The sequence below is a fragment of the Papaver somniferum genome, chromosome 5, assembly GCF_003573695.1.
Source record: "Papaver somniferum cultivar HN1 chromosome 5, ASM357369v1, whole genome shotgun sequence".
Classification (NCBI taxonomy): domain Eukaryota; kingdom Viridiplantae; phylum Streptophyta; class Magnoliopsida; order Ranunculales; family Papaveraceae; genus Papaver; species Papaver somniferum.
The window spans coordinates 116,251,481-116,273,317 of NC_039362.1; positions in this window are offsets into that span (position 1 = coordinate 116,251,481).

A 21,837-nucleotide genomic window follows, 5' to 3' on the forward strand; every position below is an offset into this window, starting at 1 on the left:
CTTAGCTTGTCACACACAAATGAAATGTATTTCATTTAGGTTTGACTAACCATACCTAAACGTGTACACTTAGTTGGTTCACAAATAGTTAACCAATGGTTAGCCATATGAGCACTTTCATATTGACCGTATTCATCTTTCTCATAACTAGTTCAAATGACTTCAAACGAACTAGTTTAAGAGTTGTTCAATTGCTTAGGTATTTATGCATAGACACAATTGAAACAAAATCTGTTTGATTCATTTGAATCAATTCATGAACAATATAGCCACGATTTGCAAAGATTGCATTCCTTATAATTTACCGTTTAAGTTCATGAACTACCGATTTGAGAAATAACCAGCTTGGGTACGCGTACGGGTATGCGTACCTTAGCTACCGGATTTGAGTTTCCAAACTCAGCAGAATTTTTTGGGTAGAAAAGTTCCGCTAGTACGCGTACCTAAGGTGACTGGTTTATGAGTTTGTAAACTCCAAACTCAGCAGAATTTTCCGGGAGGAAAAGTTCCGCCAGTACGCGTACAGATACGCGTACCCAACCTATCTCCTTTACCAATACCGTATGCACACATATGCACGCACTTGGTTTCCGACACATGGATTTATACACTAATGTGCGAACACACTATATATGCTTATATCCATAGATGGTAATCTCAACTTCGCATTTCAATCATTGAAACATTCTTCTATAATGTCATAACAGTCGTTATTCACAACTATCACCATCAAAGCTATTTTCAAGATTGAAACGTCATCATGAATTTCGTCACGGATAAAGATGAAAAATGGTTAAAGCGAAAGCTTACCAACACATATTTCGAGAAATAGATAGGCGAGTAAACTCGGCTCGAAATAACAAATGTGTATGTATGAAAACTATCATACTTATACGACTTTTGTCTCAAGAGTAGGAGATAGAGTAGATAGACTTTTGAGTGATAGATAAGTTCAAGTCTCCACATACCTTTTAGTCGGATGAAGTTCCACTGGTTCCTTGAGTAGTTATTCGTCTTCGTAAGATGATCGTCGTGGAGTCTGGATCTCAACCACACTTAACTATCCTAGTCCGAGACTTAGCCATAAGTAGACTAGAAATCAAGACATATAATTTTGACAACTAAATTTGACAAACAAGCTTAAGATAGCAACGCTTGCGAGTTCGATCGAGTAATGCTCTAACAATCTCCCCCTTTGTGAATTTTAGTGAAAAAACTATCAATACATATGGATTACAAAATAGATAAAACTTTGTAGCTTCTCGTCCACATGCTTGATCTCCTTGGTGCTTCAACATTACTCGAAAACTTCGTCTTTTCCAAGTACTCCCATGATTCCATAGATGTTCAGTGCAGCATCATAGTTGTTGAAGATCCGTAGCCATAACAATGAGAAAACAAAAGTTCTCGACATTGTTATACAATGTCATAGTATTATTACATGGTATCAAAGTTCAATTGTATCACAACTTTGACAAGAATACTATGGTGATATGTATCACTCCCCCTTAGTCAATACTTTCATCTCAACATGAAAACCACCCCCCCTTACATGATGATCCGAAAACCATATGTATTTGTAGTGTGAACTACATATTAATTCTCCCCCTTTTTGTCAATAAAATTGGCAAAGGTACGAAAACGGGATCCTAATGAAATTTCCACGGAGACGCTTCAAGACCAAATAAAAGTACATATCAACTTTGTTTGGATGCAATCATAAAGCTGAAGCTAAATGCATTCATCAAGGAGTTTATAAAGATACAAGATAACTCCTAAAATATTCCACAGCCGCACTCCCCACAAAGATATGGAAATTAAGCGCAAGTTCAAAAGAACTCTCCCCCATTTGATGTCATTCCCAAAAGAACAACAAGAGCGACCTTACTTTTACAAGAAAAGAAGGATTTCTTTGGACACCAAAAATCACAAAGGAAATGATTTTGCATCTAAAATTCTCAATTAAATTAATCACAAGAGAACCCATGATTAATTTAATCGGAATACACAACCAAATTAACCACAAACGAATCTATGATTAGTCTAGTTGGAAATGCTCACATAAGAAGACTTATGGAGATGCACGGTATATACATAAGATATGGATCAAGGAAGATCAATACTGCGGAATATACAAAGATTCATTCTATTCTCATCACTATTTGCATAACGACATATAATAGACATAATCTTTGTAGACAAAAGATGTTAACCTATCTTCCATCAATAAATGACACAATAGGCTTAACTTTTGTTTGTCAAAAGATCAATACATGCATATCGATATATGAAAGAGATAACTTTTGACATCGTATGGGAAAATAATAGTTCACGGACGCAAACACACATATCCCATAACATATTGCAATATATAAAACCATAAAGATTAATACTGCAAAAATCATCTTCCAAATCAACTTTAGAATTTAAATAAATCTAAAAACATCGCAAGATGAAAACGTTGGACATAGCTATGTGTACTCATAATAATGGCTATTCCAAACCCTAGTTATCCTTCTTAAACAAAACAAGAATAAAAATTCTCTTAAGAAGTTTCTTAGATATCAAGATCTTTGAAAAATTCCTTGTCGTCAACATCCATTGGAACATATGGTTCATGGAGAAAGGAGTCAATACCAATAAACCTTCTTGGTTGTTGATGTCAAACCAGGGCCTTCTGAATTTCCAACGATCTTAAAACACAAGCCTTTATTTGTTGAATCTCTTTCCTTGCCTGCTTCAACTCTTCAAGAACATCAGAAAACTTCTGAGAGTTTGAAGGAACAACTCTTGGCTTCCTCACATTCCTTATTTTTCTTTTCAAAGTTGGAGACAATGGAGATCTCTCTTTTTCCTTAGTGATTGATGGCTTAACAATCATATTGACATCTTTTCCATCAGAAGACATGATGCTTAGAGTATCCATATATGCACGGTTTTGTGAGAGGAAATCACAATCAAAACTCAACAAGCAGTCTTAAGATATAAAGAGTGTCAAAGAAAGAAAAAGGAATGTAGGGTTTCTAAACCTTTAAAAGGTTTGTGTACGCGTAGCTCACAACCCTATAAAGAGTGGAATTGTCGATAATAACCTTTTCTTTTTGATTAAACAGGAAAATCTCTTCCAACATGAAAGAATTCCATACTCAAAAACAAAAAATAAGAAAAACAAAACACAAATTTTTCTTAAAGCCTGAGGTGTGCATAATCTTGTCTCTTTTAATCAGGCACATGAGACAAGATGCACGAGAACAACGCAATCAAGTTGTGCTGGTGAACAACGATTTGTCCACCATAACCTTTTTGAGAGGAATTTGAAAAAGTGGGGGTACAACAACCACACCCAATATTTCGCTTAGCAATCTGTATGGATAAACTCCAATATACTTTCTAGAGAATCAACTAGACAGTCAGACTCAATCTAGATAAAAAGTATATCAAAGAGTTTAAATCTCAATCTCTCGATTTGATATATACTCAAGCAAATAGAAATCTGCGAGTCTTTATCAAATACTAGAGAGATAATTTGGATGGTACCAAAGACCAATCTCCAAGTGTCAATCAATTTAAATCAACAACCAAAAGGTCAGCTATTCTAATTGATTGAACAACGCACAACCTGTGATATTTCAATTATATAACAAAATATAATGCGGAAAAGAAATAACACAGACACCAAAATTTTGTTAACGAGGAAACCGCAAATGCAGAAAAACCTCGGGACCTAGTCCAGATTGAACACACACTGTATTAAGCCTCTACAGACACTAGCCTACTCCAAATTAACTTCGCTCTGGACTGTAGTTGAACCCCAATCAATCTCACACTGATCCAAGGTACAATTATGCTCCTACGTCTCTGATCCCAGCAGGATGCAACATACTTGATTCCCTTAGCTGATCTCACCCACAACTAAGAGTTGCTATGACCCAAATTCGAAGACTTTAATAAACAAATCTGTATCACACAGAAAAGTCTAGGTAATAGATAAATCCGTCTCCCACGAATATACCTACGAGTTTTGTTCCGTCTTTTGATAAATCAAGGTGAATAGGAACCAATTGATAAACCAGACTTATATTCCCGAAGAATAGACTAGTATTATCAATCACCTCACAATAATCTTAATCGATGCAGCGAAAAAAGATATTGTGGAATCACAAACGATGAGACGAAGTGTTTGTGATTTCTTTTATATCTTGCCTATCGGAGATATCAATCTCAAGCCAATTATTACAATTGTACTCGTACAATAGAAACAACAAGATCATATCACACAACTACAAGAAAGTAGTATCGGTCTGGCTTCACAATCCTAATGAAGTCTTTAAGTCGTTAACCTGGTTTAGAAGAAGAAACCAAAGGTTAAAGGAGAATCGACTCTAGCTTAGCACAACTAGTATCACACAGAAGGTGTGGGGATTAGGTTTCCCAATTGCTAGAGTTCTCCCTTATATAGTCTTTCAAATCAGGGTTTGCAATCAATGTTAGCTTGGTAACAAAGCATTCAATATTCACCGTTAGATGAAAACCTGATTAGATTCAAGCTAATATCTTTCAACCGTTAGATCGAAAACTAGCTTGTTACACACAAATGAAATGCACGTTTCTAGGCTTGTGTAACCGTACCCAAACTTGTACATTTGTTGGTTTAACAATAGTCAACCAAATAATTAGCCATATGATCACTTTCATATCAACCATATTCTTCTGCATCATAACTAGTTCAAGTGACTCAAATGAACTAGTTAGAGAGTTGTTCAATTGCAAGGAAATCTTATGTAACTACACAAGACACAATTGAAACAAAAACGATTTGATTCACTCGAATCGGTTCATGAACTATATATCCACGGTTTGCAATTTACATTCCTTAGTTTATATAAGAATAAGTTCACAAACATCGTTTTTATATATAACCTACTCAAGTTCGCGGACTGGGTTCGCGGACTTAAGTTCCCGGACGGAGTTCACAAACTCCAGTAGAATTTCTCGGGACGAGAACTTCCGCCAGTTCGCGGACTGAGTTCGCGGACTTGGCTCACGCCACCATTCCGGTTCTCTTGATCAACAAAGTTCGCAAACTTCGGTTCAAGGAATAAGGACTTATACATATATGTGTTTTCACAACAATGCTTATATCCTCCAATGGTTATATAATCTAAACTCTCATTTCAATCATTGAAACATTCTTAGAGGACGTTGATATTCTATAGTTGTTATTCACAAACTATTTTTCGTCAAAGTAAGCAATTTTCAAAGTGATTGAAACTTGTCATGACTTTCGTCACTAGGTAAAGATGAACTTGGCTAAAGCGAAAGCTTACCAACACATATTTCGATAAATAGATAGACGAGATAAACTCGGCTCAAAATAGCAAATGTGTATAATCTAAGTATATATAGCAAAACGACTTTTGTCTCAAGATAGGAGATAAATAGACTTTTGAGTGATAGATAAGTTCAAGTCTCCACATACCTTTTAGTCGATGAAGATCCACTGGTTCCTTGAGTAGTCCTTCGTCTTGTATGATGATTGCCATGGAGTTCTTGAACTCAACTACACTTTCTATCCTAGTCCGAGACCTTAGTTATAATAGACTAGAAATCAAGACTTATAGTTTTGATCACTAACATTGAAAAACATGCTTGAGATAGCAACGCATGCGAGTTCGACCGAGCAATGCTCTAACAGAATTCATGGTTCCCTGTCTATCAAATGGTTTAGACCATACCCTTTCCTTTAGTGGTCTAGACTTCTCTTTGGAAACTAGCTTCTTTGAAGAAGATAAAATCTTACATACCTCAACGGTTTTCTGCGCGAGTTTAAGCTTGTTTGCTAGACGATCTGCTCTTCGTTGAAGCTTGTTGACATATTTCATCTTGTGTTTGTACTTGAAACACTTTGAAATTTCATGACCCTTAAGTGAACAGTAAAAGCATGTCAACGTATAAGATGGTTCAGGCGCCTGATATGTGCAAGCTGTTAGGCATATAGTTGATCCTTAAACATTAAACATAGAGTTTCCAACAGAGGGGTCAATTGATTCTTCCATCTTGATTGGGTTCTCTCCTAAAAGATTATCAAGATTGATGTATGTATTGCTACAATTATCAAAATCAATATTTTCACATAGAAGAGCAACACTTGATTTTTTGTCTTCATCAGAATCATAATTGTCAGACATATCATCAAGCGTCGCAACAAGACCTTTGTTCCCAGTGTATTTTCTACGATTTGGACACTCGTTTGAAAAATGACCAAAACCCTTACACTTAAAGCACTGAGGCATATCCTTGTCATCAGTTTCATCTGTGTCCCTGTTTTTAGGAGGAATATGATTATGAGGTTTAACTAATGCTTTTGGCTTATCTCTGGAGAACCGTTTACTTCTCTTCAACATAAGATCCCTAAACTGTCTTGTGATCATCAAGACTGATTTGCCAAGATCTTCATCTGATGAATCGCTCTCAGAGTGATCATCTTCAGAGATATACACATTTTTACTTTTATCAAGTAATTTTGTGTCTTTTAGTGCTTTGGACGCAACATCCTTGCCAGATTTGGATGTATGCTCATGATCAAAGATCTTTAGCTTCCCAACCAAGGTATTTCTGGAGAGAGTATCAAGGTTATTTCTCTCAACGATGGCATGCTTCTTAGAATTGTATCTAGATGGCAGCGATCTAAGAATTTTCTTCATAATGTCCTTTTCAGGAATAGTCTTACCCAATGCAAAAGATGCATTAACAATTTGAGACACTTTGTGATTAAACTCATCAAATGAATCTTCATCTGCCATACGAAGGTTTTCCCAATCAGAATTTAGGTTTTGAAGCCTGGCTTCCTTTTCACTAGTATTTCCTTCGAATACGGTTTCTAAGATATCCCACGCATCTTTAGACCTAGTGCAATTTGACACATGGTGCTGAAGATTCAGGGTAATGGCATGTATGATGGCATTCAAACCGTCGTAGTTTTTATTTGCAGCAAGTATCTCAGCAGCATCGTATTCACCAATATTCTTTGGAACAATAGCGTTACCTATTGCCACAATAGGAGCATCATAGCCATTAACAACATATACCCATGATTGAAAATCACGCGATTGAAGAAAAGCTCGCATAACAATTTTCCACCATAAAGTAGTTTGAGCCATCGAAGACTGGTGGTACGTTAATAGAGATAGCACCTCTGTCCATAGAGTCAGATCGCGACGTATGAGGTCTTAAACGTGTTTGCCTGCTCTGATACCAATTGAAAATGCGGGGTCTAACAACCTCACCCAATATTTCGATTAGCAATATGTATGGACTAACTCTAATATACTTTTAAGAGAATCAACTAGACAGTCAGACTCAATCTAATAAAAAGTATATTAAGGAGTTAATATCTCTATCTCTCAATTTGATCTATACTCAAACAAATAGAAATCTGTGAGTCTTTATCAAATACAAGAGATATAAACTTGGATGATACCAAAGACTAATATCCAAGGATCAATCAATTTCCAATCAACAACCAAAGGTTGGATTTCACAATTGATCGATACAACGCACAACCTGTGATATTTCAATTATATAACAAAATATAATGCGGAATAGAAATAACACAGACACCAGAAGTTTTGTTAACGAGGAAACCACAAATGCAGAAAACCCCCGGGACCTAGTCCTGATTGAACACCACACTGTATTAAGCCGCTACATACACTATCCTACTACAAACTAACTTCGGTCTGGACGGTAGTTGAACCCTAATCAATATCACATTGATTCAACGTACAGTTGCGATCCTTACGTCTCTGATCCCAGTAGGATACTACGCACTTGATTCCCTTAGCTGATCTCACCCACAACCAAGAGTTGCTACGACCCAAAGTCGAAGACTTTAATAAACAAATATGTATCACACATAAAAGTCTACGATAATAGATAAATCTGTCTCCCATAGATAAACCTACGAGTTTGTTCCGTCTTTTGATAAAATCAAGGTGAACAGGAACTAATCGATAACCCGGACTTATATTCACGAAGAACAGCCTAGAATTATCAATAACCTCACAATAATCTTAATCATATGGTAGCGAAACAAGATATTGCAGAATCACAAAAGATGAGACGAAGATGTTTGTGATTTCTTTTTATCTTGCCCTATCGGAGATATAATCTCAAGCCAATCTTTCAATTGAACTCGTACGATAGAAAATGGCAAGATCAGATCGCTTAACCACAAGAGAAGTAGTTTCGTATGGATTCACAATCCCAATGAAGTCTTTAAGTCGTTAACCTACAGGGTCTCGAGAAGAAACCTAAGGTTAAAGGAGAATCGACTCTAGATAAACCAACTAGTATCACGCAGGAGGTGTGGGGATTAGTTTTTCTAGTTGCTAGAGTTCTCCTTTATATAGTTTTCAAATCAGGGTTTGCAATCAATGTTAGCTTAGTAACAAAGCATTCAATATTCATCGTTAGATGAAAAACCTGATTTAATCAAGCTAATATCTTTCAACCGTTAGATCGAAACTTAGCTTGTCATACACAAATGAAATGTATTTCATTTAGGTCTGAGTAGCGGTACCTAAACATGTACATTTAGTTGGTTCACAAATAGTTAACCAATGGTTAGCCATATGAGCACTTTCATATTAACCATATTCATCTTTCTCATAACTAGTTCAAATGACTTCAAAAGAACTAGTTGAAGAGTTGTTCAATTGCTTAGGTCTTTATGCATAGACACAATTGAAACAAAATCAGTTTGATTCATTTGAATCAGTTCATGAACAATATAGCCACGGTTTGCAAAGAGTGCATTCTTTATAATTTATTGTTTAAGTTCATGAACTACTGATTTGAGAAATAACCAGCTTGGGTACGCGTAAGGGTATGCGTACCTTAGCTACCGGATTTGAGTTTCCAAACTCAGCATAATTTTTCGGGTAGAAAAGTTCCGCCAGTACGCGTACCTAAGGTGACTGGTTTATGAGTTCGTAAACTCCAAACTCAGCAGAATTTTCCGGGAGGATAAGTTCCGCCAGTACGCGTACGGGTACGCGTACCCAACCTATCTCCTTTACCAATACCGTATGCACACATATGCACACACTTGGTTTCCGGCACATGGATTTATACACTAATGTGCGAACACACTATATATGCTTATATCCATAGATGGGAATCTCAACTCCACATTTCAATCATTGAAGCATTCTTCTATAATATTATAACAGTCGTTATTCACAACTATCTTCATCAAAGCTATTTTCAAGATTGAAACGTTTCCATGACTTTCGTCACGGATAAAGATGAAAAATGGTTAAAGCGAAAGCTTACCAACACATATTTCGAGAAATAGATAGGCGAGTAAACTCGGCTCGAAATAGCAAATGTGTATGTATAAAAACTATCATACTTATACGACTTTTGTCTCAAGAGTAGGAGATAGAGTAAATAGACTTTTGAGTGATAGAAGTTCAAGTCTCCACATACCTTTTAGTCGGATGAAGTTCCACTGGTTCCTTGAGTAGTTCTTCATCTTCGTAAGATGATCGCCGTGGAGTCTGGAGCTCAATTACACTTAACTATCCTAGTCTGAGACTTAGCTATAAGTAGACTAGAAATCAAGACATATAGTTTTGACAACTAAATTTGACAAACAAGCTTGAAATAGCAACGCTTGCGAGTTCGACGGAGCAATGCTCTAACATACTCAATCAGAGGCGCACAAGTTGCGCCAGTGAGACCAAAGTTGCGCTGCTCTCCAAGATAAAAATTAGTGATTTTTTATCAACGTGCAAAATTCACCAAAATTGATTTATTTTGTGTTAATTCACAAAATTCAATTTTTCGACCTTATTTTGTCTGTTTTACAAAAATTAGGTTTTTTGTCCTAAAGCGGAACCTGCATGGTATCTCGATCCATATTGGTCGAGACTAAACCTAAGAAAACTAGGAAACCGGTATATCATGGAGCTAGTAGGAGTAAAATCCTACCAAAAGTTGGAAAATAGGAAAAGGGGAAAACTGTGACTAAATTGGGCAGTGGCAAAAGGGGGAGTGATCGCGCCACTTGGCCGATCGGTTTGCCCTAGCTGGCGCCTTCCATCACCGATCGGCCCCGCCCCATATTATTGTCCGTCTACCAATCAAATAGATTTAAAGATGCAAGCTCCATTTTTAATTAAAGATGGAAGTAGGTTTGTCCATGCGTTTAATTTCTTAAGAAAATAGATCTTGGCCGCCCAAGTTAGTCGCAAACTAATCACGACCACACGACTTGGAAAGCTCCATTAGCTAACTCTAGCTCTTACAAACTCGGTAAAGAAGCTACCGACATGACAATAGGCAGTCCACTTATTACCTCGACCAATCATATCTCCTCTAGCCTACCTGCTTCTACTCCAAATTGTTAGCCAAGGTAGGCTAGTCGAGTTGCTTCTTATATATAAGAAAATTAATCTAAACCGCCCAAGTCAGTCGCGGAAGGATCGCGACCACACGACTTGTGTTAGAGCATAGCTTGGTTGAACTCACCAACCGTTGGTATGACAAGTTTGGTTTTCATATTTTAGTATCAAAACTCATCTAGAGTCGCTTGATTAAATACTAGAGTCAACTTCGTTTAGGTTAGACTAGAAAGTTTAGGAATGTTGAGACACACAAGTATTACTCTGAAAACCCGAAGAATGTGAAGAAGTAACAAACTACAAGGACGACATCATCCTTCCACTTGAGGTTAGTAATATTTACTTGAGTTGTTTCATTCCTAACGTATCTTTCAAGTCGTGCTATATTGAAAACATATAACTGTGAAGCTGTATATACTATACATATTGTATAATACTATAGTGATGTGACATGATCATAATATTATGATCATAGTATTAAGGAATTAGACTACGAAGTATAACGCTTATCTTTTGAACTTCGTAGATATGACATCGACATAATCTTGTATATATTGGTATGGTTATGTGAATGGGTTATGGTGAATATTTCATCCTAGGGAACAATGTTTTACATTTGTTTAAAGGAAGTACATTCATGAACTTGTTTCGTGAATCGAAAGGGAAATCAATAGGATTATTGGCCCGGCTATTCATTGCAAATCTTTGGATGACCAATATGTGTGAGTTAGTTGAACCGAACTTAACTCATGTTATGTATCTTGGTATAACTAATCACAATGCCTAGACTTATGTTTTGGTATGACTGGTTTTGATAATTGGTGTAACCGATCCTAAGTAATCACCATGTGATGGTACGATGGATCCTTGTAATTGGTGTGACTGATTATGAGTGTTGTGTGGCCGATCCTTGTAATTGGTGTAACCGGTCTTGGTAACTGGTGTGACCGATCACAAGTAATACCATGTGTAGATGGAACCGATCCTTGTAACTGGTGTAACCGATCCTAGTGACTGGTGTGACCGATCACAAGTGTTTCCATATTTAGGTATAACCGATCCTAGTGATTGCTAGAACCGATTGAACCCATGTATGTGATTTGGTTATGATCAATTACATGGTAGTCTTGGAAAACAGGCGAACCAATTCTAAACTTGTTTGGAAGTGTGGTATAACCGATTCCAAGAATGAAAAACGGGCAGCTAGCTCAGCTGGTCATCCCCTTTTCCCAAAGATTCATGCGCTCCAGGAGGTCCCAGGTTCGATCTCCCAATGACGTAATATTGCATGAATTAACATGGAAGGTGGAGTTAACTTGTCCCCCTTGTGACACAATATCATCCCCCCCATCCGCTTCGGCTCCCTTGGCTAGGTTACCCATGTGGCTCTCTGGTAGGCTAGCACGACAACCTGTTCAATTAATGTAGTAGTACGTTGTTGGAGCTTAGCTTGTTAGGCTTCCAACTAGTTAATGTAATACTCTTTATCTAATAATAAAAACAATTATGTAAATATATGAAATAAGGATTTGTAATGAAAACATGTCAACATACTTTGAACACGAGCAGTAACTCTTATCATTTATTGTTCAAAGATATTCCTTAGTACTCAAGGTGATCCTGTGCCAAAATAAATTAAGAATCTTTTAATTAAAGTTTTTGGTTTTATATGCTTCAATTACCATCAATTAATGCATATCTCTAGAGAATAAGAATTAGTAATGTGCATTTACTAATTGGAGATTTTCTATTGGAGATTTTGGAAATATTGGACAAGCATTTATTGGAATTAGGAAAACTGAATTTTGCCATTCATTGCATATCTTGAGAATATCTTCGATTTTGGAAATTCCTTGGTGTCCAAACATCCTTGGCCGATAATACCTAAGTTTGTATTTTTAGCAAACTATCCTAAGAGCCAGGAAAATTTCATTTTCTGTTGTTTTTGGTGGAGTCGTCTATTCGGAGAGGAAAGTATCCTAATTAGGTGAAATCTCTTACAACCGCTCACTTAGACTTATGTGGGATCAAGAAGCTCTACGAGTACCATTGGTGGAAACTAGATAATTGCAATGTTATTAGTTTTCGATTGATTTGATTGACTAACGGTTGTTGAAACTTTGGTTGCACCTAGTTTATGTATTCTTGATAATCTTCTCTTCTGATGTAAGATTCACTCAAACTAGATCAGTATCGACGGGATCTTTAGAACTGTTGTTAGATCTAAAGACATCTTGTAATAATCCATTGTTAACAGACTTCGTTATGTGCGTGATTGATCACAAGAGATTCAAGTGGTGTTGTGCATGTTATTGAAGATAAAAGAAGATTTGAAGACGAAGAAGATTTCTTATTAGTTTTCGTATCTTGTGAATTGTGTGCACAAACCTTGATCGGCTGGGATCCAACTAGAATCGGATTTATTCAATTGATTAGTTGCGTGAGATCGACATTCTCTATATTTCTATTGATTGAGTGTGAATCTATATTTGACTATTTCGGTAGTTATAGTTAGATCGATCTAAACATACAAAGGAGTTTATTAGATTAAACATAAGAGCCTTTGTCAACGACTCATCCAAATCCTGTAGCTAGATTGATTAGACTGGTTACCGAATATATTCTTCCTTTGTTGTTTGGAATACGATCCAAAGGACTTTTTATTCACGTGCGTGACTCTAGAAGTCGAAGGCGCAGGGATACTGAGGGAACTAAGTAGTTATGGGTAGTCTGCTTGGTCTCAACTATACGAAGTTGGTATCAGATTTTGTATAACGGCTTAATTCTGAGAGTATTCAAAACTGGACTAGGTCCTGGGGTTTTTCTGCATTTGCGGTTTCCTCGTTAACAAACTCTTGGTGTGCCTTTTACTTTGACTTCCACATTATAATTATTTATTATAAAAAAGTAAAATACACATATAGGTTAACTCTGCATTACTTGATAGTGATCCTATAGAGTTTGGTTAATACCGAACCTATTATCAAGTAACATACTTTGTTGTTATATTGTCTCGATCTTGTATCCACAGTCAATCACACAAGTTATCTTGTTGTTTTATTGTCTTGATATCGTATCCATAGACAATCACACAAAGTGTGAACTGAATTGTCGTATTGTCTCGACTTTGTCCATAGACGGTCACATTCGGTAGAGGACTTATAGGTTGAAACAAAAAGATTGTGGTTTATTTGGGTACCCTCGTCTTTTCAATTGGTATCAGAGCAGGTAAACACGAAAAGATTTAACAATCTATGTTTAGTGCGATCCAACCTATAAGAATTGAAGCTAATGGCTGATTCTGTTAACGTACCTCCAAGATTTAATGGGAAAAATTACCCATTATGCAAACCTGCTATGAGATCTTTTTATCAATCCCGAGATTTTAATACTTGGCTATTAATCGAAGATGGATATGAACGACAGAAAGTGGAATATTCGGAAATTGAGTTTAAACGCTTAGCGTTCTATACTTATGAAGAAAGAGCTCTTGCCAATCAGAATTCTGATGGTTTAAATGCCATAATACATGCAGTGAGTCATGATTTTTTATATCATGTTTTGTCATGTGAAACTTCTAAGGAAGCATGGGATACTCTTGAGACTGTATTTCAAGGGAATGATTCAGAAAGAGAAGCTCGTCTTCAATCTCTTTCCTCTGAATGAGAATTCCTTAGAATGGATGATAACGATACCTTTGAGGAGTTTAACACTAAACTTTCTGAGATTGTCAATGCTCCTTTCTCGCTTGGAAAGACTATACCTGAAAAGGAAATAGTATGCAAGATTCTCAGATCGTTACTGTTTGAGAGTGAAAATGATTTCTGCTGATTTTGGTAATTTCGGGTGTGTGGGTGAGAAACGGGTCTAAACCTTAAACAATGTACTGCAAGGGATTACTTTAGATTCGAGAGATCAATCTGTACAAATCCATTCTAAACCAAGAAATGGTCATTCCAGACTTGCTTCGGTCACAAAGTGGAGGAGAAGGGTTGGTTTTGGGGAGGGAAGCGAAGAGAGTGTTGAGACCAAAATAGTTGATTCTGGAAGAGTAGTTGTTTTACGACTTGCATCAGAAAGTGGGAAACTAACAGATGGGAAAGCTAGCAAATGTTTTCTGAGTGTTGTATGCTCCTGACCAGAACTTGTTGTTCGGTGGAAATAGGTAATGCCTATGTATACAAGTCGAAGTGAAACGTACTCTGGTCTCATTAAGAAATGGAAAACGGGTGAATAAATGGGAGGAGGTGGTAACCGTTAATGCCTGGAATTGATGTTCCATAAAAGAAAGCATTTCACCATCACTCCTTGTATTTACTATCCGCCTCATCCTTATGATACTTTCTTATAACGGGCGTAGTGTACGCCGCACGCTGTAAACCGCCAAACCAATACCCAATGAGCATCCCCCAGTTTGTGACATGTGTTGATGTCTCGAGTGTTTTCATGGAAAACATGTAGCATGTTGTTGTCGTTTGGCAAGTCGAGCTTGGGAGACTTGCCGGCTCGGTGACCTTCGACGGTCGATATTTTGTATCATAAGAGGAAAGGTAGTTTTTGATTATTGCAACCCTTCGTTTGGTAGCCAGTGGCATGAAAGCATGCTCGGTATGGCTTTAATATGGCCTGGTTTAGGCGCGGCCAAAAGTTAGGGTTTTGGCTTTGTTTAGGCACGACCAAACTAGGGCCAAAAGTTTCCATGCGTTAGCTGGTAACCTTGGACGGCTAAGATCTGCATCTTAGATGAAAAGGTGGTCGTTGATCGTTGCAGCCCTTCGTTTGGTAGCCGCATAGGGAAGGACGGTATGGCGTGGCGCGGCAAGGTGGTTGGCATGCCATTGACATGTAGCATGGCATGCCTTGGCACGGTTTGGCGTGGCCAAAACTAGGGTTTTGGCCAAAGGTTACCATGCGTTGTCTGGCGACCTTTGACGGCTAGGATTTGCATCTAGGATTGAAGGGTGGTCGTTGATCGTTGCACGCCTTTGTTTTGGTAGCCGCATAGGAAAGGCCGGCATGGTATGGCGCGACAAGGTGGTTGGCATGCCATTGGCACATGTGGCATGGCATGCCTTGGCGCGGTTTGGCGTGGCCAAAACTACGGTTTTGGGCAAAAGGTTACCATGCGTTGTCTGGTGACCTTGGACGGCTAGGATTTGCATCTAGGATTGAAGGGTGGTCGTTGATCGTCGCACGCCTTCGTTTTGGTAGCCGCATAGGGAAGGCCGGCATGGTATGGCGCGGCAAGGTGGTTGGCATGCCATTGGAAAGCCTTGGCGCGGTTTAGCGTGGCCAAACCTAGGGTTTTGGTCCAAAGGTTACCATGCGTTGTCTGGCGACCTTGGACGGCCAGGATTTACATCTAGGATTGAAGGGTGGCCGTTGATCATCGCACTCCTTCGTTTTGGTAACCGCATAGGGAAGGCCGGCATGGTATGGCGCGACAAGGTGGTTGGCATGCCATTGGCACATGTGGCATCGCATGCCTTGGCGCGGTTTGGCGTGACCAAAACTAGGGTTTTGGGCAAAAGGTTACCATGCGTTGTCTGGCGACCTTGGACGGCTAGGATTTGCATCTAGGATTGAAGGGTGGTCGTTGATCGTCGCACGCCTTCATTTTGGTATCCGCATAGGGAAGGCCGGCATGGTAGGGTCAAGGCAAATGGTGCAGATGGCTTGGCATAGTGGGGCCAAGGGTTTGGATGGCTTGGCATGGTAGGGCCAAGGCAAGGTGCGGTTGGCTTGGCAAGGTGGGGCCAAGGGTTTGGCATGCTATTTGCGCATGGTGCGGCCAACATGGCTAGGGCCAAGGGTTTAGCATGCCATTGGCGCATGGTGCGGCCAGCATGGCTAGGGCCAAGGCAAGGTGCGATTGGCTTGGCATGGTGGGGCCAAGGGTCTGGCATGCCATTGACGCACGGTGCGGCCAGCATGGCTAGGGCCAAGGGTTTGGCATGCCATTAGCGCATGGTGCGGCTGGCATGGTTGGGATGCCTTGGCGCGAAGATGTGGATGGCATGGTTTGCCATTGGCACAGTGGTGCGGCTGGCATGCCTTGGCGTGGTGATGTGGCTGGCATGGTTTGCCATTGGCATAGTGGTGCGGCTGGCATGGTTGGCATGCCTTGGCGCGAAGATGTGACTGAAATGGTTTGCCATTGGCACAGTGGTGCGGCTGGCATGGTTGGCATGCCTTGGCGCGAAGATGTGGCTGGCATGGTTTGCCATTGGCACAGTGGTGCGGCTGGCATGGTTGGCATGCCTTGGCGCGGTGATGTGGCTGGCATGGTTTGCCATTGGCACAGTGGTGCGGCTGGCATGGTTGGCATGCCTTGGCGCGAAGATGTGGCTGGCATGGTTTTCTATTGGCACAGTGGTGCGGCTGACATGGTTGGCATGCCTTGGCGCGGTAGCATGAGAATTAGGGTTTGGTATATACGAAGATAATGTCAGTCAATACTAAGGTTTCTGCCGTGGAACATGACACATGTATATAAAAAAAAAGGTACCCTGGTAATTCTTACGTAGGCATGCTGATTGATTCAATAAATGCGCTAGTGGTCGTAGTGACGTCATGTCAGATGTACGGTTTTACGATTTTACCCCTAAGCTAAAAACCACCATGAACATTAAGTCCCCTGCTTAACTCGGAACAGGAGCATTGTTGCGAGGTAAGCATAAGATGGTGACAGGCAAGGACAAAATCAAAATGACGAGTCATGAAAAATGGTCAAGAAGACCCGGCTAACCTTTTTCGAGAGGTAAGGAGAGTTCGTGATTCTCGTGTTGGAGGCCTTGCACAGACTCTACTTGTGGTGTTGCTGGCTATACCGTGAAGTGGTGAGATGTAGATTGTCGGCTTGGAACGGGAGCCACAGGCGTCGTTCGGCTTGGGATGGGAGCCGCACGCGTCGGTCGGCTTGGAATGGGAGCCGCACGCGTCGGTCGGCTTGGAATGGGAGCCGCACGCGTCGGTCGGCTTGGAACAGGAGCCGCACGCGTCGGTCGGCTTGGAACGGGAGCCACACGCGTTGGTCGGCTTGGAATGGGAGGAAACTGGCTTCGGTCCGCGGAATAGTGGAAACTGTCTTCAGTCCGCAGAATGGTGTAAACTGGTTTCGGAACTTCAGCTACCAAACGATGGTGATGACGCTGGAACTTCGGTTATCGAATGGTAGTGATGGCGCCTGGCAATTTTGTTTAAATTAGGGTTTGGCATGCCGAAACCCTAATTAGCGCCCCTTACTAAAATCGTTGTAGAATTCTCGTACGAACTCGGATTTTGACGGTCCACCCCTCCATCTGACCGGAAAAGACTTTCCTATCTCCCTAAGAGGGAATATTTAGGTTTTGAGCTTGTTTAGGAGGTGAAAACGGCCCGACAGTGAAACTCAAGAAGAATTCAGGAGGGATGTTACGGGCCCGGGGTAACATAGTCGCACGAGTCATCTATTCCCGTTCATGGAGAAAGAAGGAAACTTTATTTTGTGCAAACTCTAGAAACTCCGTCCGTATGAAAAGAGGTATTGACCTTCTTCTTTTTTATGTCGCTCGTCCGGATCGGTGCTTTCGTTTGCAGTGTCTCTCCAGTGGATTCCAAAATTTACCAAACTCCATTGCATTCTTGGGACGGATGGATGTGGTTGCGTTGTCGGTTCATCCTTGATTTTAGGTTGTTCAGTGCCTGGACCTTCTGATCGCGATGACAATAAGATGTGGATGCTTGTATGGTCGAAATCTTACGGAGCCACTGGATGAAATAGATGAGTTGGGAGACGTTTCGTTACCGACGTGCTGCTATCAAGTCTTCAAGGACTTTGTTCCAAGAGACATCCTTCGAACCATCTTCTGAATCTTGGACTATCGTATGGAATGAGATGCGGTGAGCAGTCCCCAGTTATATTTCTGTTAGATCCGATGACACGGCCGAACATGTGAATGTATCTCTGTGGCGTGCTTTTGGAGTCTTCGATGCACATGTACGACTTTGTGTTGAGAAATTTCTGCGGCTTGTAAAACTTCGGCAATGACGGTGTTGAAATCAGAAATAACCAGGTTGAGGGGGGTGAAAGCGTCCCATGCTGGTAGTCCCCATGTGTGTCCTATTTCCATCGCATCGCCTTGAGTCCATGTCCACAGGATTTGATTCAAGCTTATTATACTCTTCTGGATGTGACGCTGTGATGCACATGGACGAAATATTCTGGATAGCGAAGAGGTATGAATGAGAGAGTTATGTTGTTTATCGTGGCTCCCTCTGTTTCTTCAAGAAGATTGTTTCAGCCGCGTCTCTGGAGTTATCTCATGAGTCTTTGATGGTCGTCGGGATGGACTGCGATGAGTAGTCCCCAGTCACATTTTTCTTTAGTTTCTGAAGTTTTTTTCCTCTGAGTAGGCTTGGGATCCACCGCGGCCTGGTAAAATGTTGAAGGCGTCTTCTAGACAAGGAGGTGATGATATCCTTGCGCTACACCCTTGAAGAGTATATGACCTTGTTGTGGCCATGGTCTTTTGGTTGACCGTGTCTTCTGAGCTTTGACAGTGAAAGGATCCCGTGTAGACCCTCAGTCCCCAAGTATGGTTTACATGTTTCCATCTTTGTAGTGATTGCTGCTGCGGTGAAGCTCTGGCTGGTATCAACAAATGAGCGGCAACAGTTCTTGGTAGCAGATGTAATCAGAAGAGACTACATTGTCGTGAGAACAAAGTAGGTTGGATAGAATGCGTAAGCGAGCAAATTGTCTATGATCACGAGCTTTGGCGGGATGGATCAAAAGGCGGTCATGACTACGAAGATTGGTTGTCTGCGATCATGATCCTTGAAATGGGGAGCGTGGTGGTACGACCCTTTGCAGGAAGGAGTGGCGGCCACGGTACGATCCTTGGCAGGAGGAAGCGGCGTTGAGGCGGCTTCGGCTCTTGGAGAGGATGTTGAAACTTAAGAAGACAAACGCTGAAGCTTCGGCTTCGATCCTGGAGCAGCTTATGGAAAGAATGCTGAAGCGGAGCGGCTGCTGAAGTGAACGTTGAAGCGGAAACGCTGCTGGAGGATGTTGAAGCGGAGAGGCTGCGTCAATCAGTGTGCTGTCAAAATGGACACTCTTCAAGCGAACAGTGGTTAGGAGTCCCCAGTTCCATCTATCGTGCTTTCCAAGAGAGGTAGGGGTTTGGGAACGACTTCTTGGCTGGAAATAAATGTTTTCCTGACACAGCGCGGTTGAGGGCTGCAAATATGTCTTGACGTTGCGCCTTGGTAAAATATAAAATCTCTCATAAATGTTCCACCATAGACTGCACAATTTTGTGGGCAAAGTCCCCCGAAATCATGCATCTCCTGACGGGAAGAGAGTCTTTGTGAACTCAGGGGGGTTGCTGATCTCTTTGCCTCGATTTTGGAGAAGTCGTTCCTGATCTCTACGTGTGATGAAATTAGATTGTTGATTCCCCTCTACTGAGCGTTCAAGAGCAACGCTGGAAGGATGCAAGCTGCTGGCGCTGGGAAGATGCAAGTTGTTAGCGCTGGAAGAGATGCAAGCTGCTGGTGCTGGAAAGATGAAAGCTGTTAGCGCTGGATGGATGCAAGCCGTTAGCGCTGGAAGGATGCAAGATGTCAGCGCTGAAAGAGATGCAAGGTGCTGGCACTGGAAAGATGAAAGTTGTTAGCGCTGGATGGATGCAAGCCGTCAGCGCTGGAAGGGATGCAAGCTGCTGGCGCTGGAAAGATGCAAGCTGTTAGCGCTAGATCGGCTTGGAATGGGCGCTGGCTTGGCGTGGACGCTGGCTTGGCAAGGCGCTAACTTGGAATTGCGCTGGCTTGGCATTGCGCGGTAGCAATAAAGTGGGAAATCATATTCCAGGCATGTACTCCAGCGTTTCTCTTTCAATTTGTTTTCTTGTTTTTCTTGTGTTGGTGCAAACCCTAGCCATAGGTATGCCTTCCATAAATCTGTAGAAATATTGTTCTTCTGAACTGGTGTAAACCATAGCCGTAAGTATGCCTTTCATAAACTTGTAGAAATAATTCATCATAAACAATTCCTCTTCGAATATCACCGTAGTAACGTTGGATACCTCATGAATAGTGACGGGTAATCATTATTATGAAAAGTGGGTACGTACGGGTAGGTGACTGATTCCACGAAGAACCGGGCGTTAGGGTTTCCTTTTTTTTTTTTGTAGGTCAAACAAAGCGCCTGGTTTATGGTTTGATTTTCTGGATTTTTGGGTTGATAGACAAGTGTTACATATGAGGGTTTTGGATTATTATTCAGGATGAACTGTTTTAGGATGATGCCGTTTTTGGTTATGATTGTAACTAACACAAACATCCCAGGGAAGATATGGAACCGTGAACGTTGCGTATCGGTAGATGACATGGGATGAAACATAACATGGCTATCGTTTTTATCATTCCCGTGAAAACTTGAAATAGTAAACCATGTATTTTGTCTAGGCAAGACTTACTCGGTTTTTTGGATCTGCTAACGAAAAATGAGTCAGGTACAAGTCTGAGTTTTGTGAGAAGCACCGCGATTGTGGAAAGTCCCCAGTCGTCCCTGAGTCACTTGATAATCGAGTCGTCGATCCCTGGGCGGATCGTTTGCTTTTAACCTCTGGAAAGTCCCCATTCGCCTCTTACGGTGTCATAACTGGTAATCGGGTCGTCTGGTAACTGAGTCGTCGATCCCTGAGCGGATCGTATCGGGCCGTCTGGTAGCTGAGTCGTCGATCCCTGAGCGGATTATTTGCCTCTACCGTCCTAACGTCTGGGTCAAAGTATGAGATCGAGGATTGAAAATTGATATTGTAACCGAAATATCAATCTCCCACTGTGGTCGCCAATTGTTTGAGAGTGAAAACGGTTTCTGCTGATTTTGGTAATTTCGGGTGTGTGGGTGAGAAACGAGTCTAAACCTTAAACAATGTACTGCAAGGGAGTACTTTAGATTCGAGCGATCAATCTGTACAAATCCGGCCTAAACCAATAAATGTCCGTTCCAGACTTGCTTCTGTCACAAAGTGGAGGAGAAGGGTTGGTTTTGGGGAGGGAAGCGAAGAGAGTGTTGAGACCAGAATAGTTGATTCTGGAAGAGTAATTGTTTTACGACTTGCATCAGAAAGTGGGAAACTAACAGATGGGAAAGCTAGCAAATATTTTCTGAGTGTTGTATGCTCTTGACCAGAACTTGTTGTTCGGTGGAAATAGGTAATGCCTATTTATACAAGTCGAAGTGAAACGTACTCTGGTCTCATTAAGAAATGGAAAACGGGTGAATAAATGGGAGGAGGTGGTAACCGTTAATGCCTGGAATTGATGTTCCATAAAAGAAAGCATTTCACCATTACTCCCTGTATTTATTAACCGCCTCATCCTTATGATACTTTCTTATAACGGGCGTAGTGTATGCCGCACGTTGTAAACCGCCAAA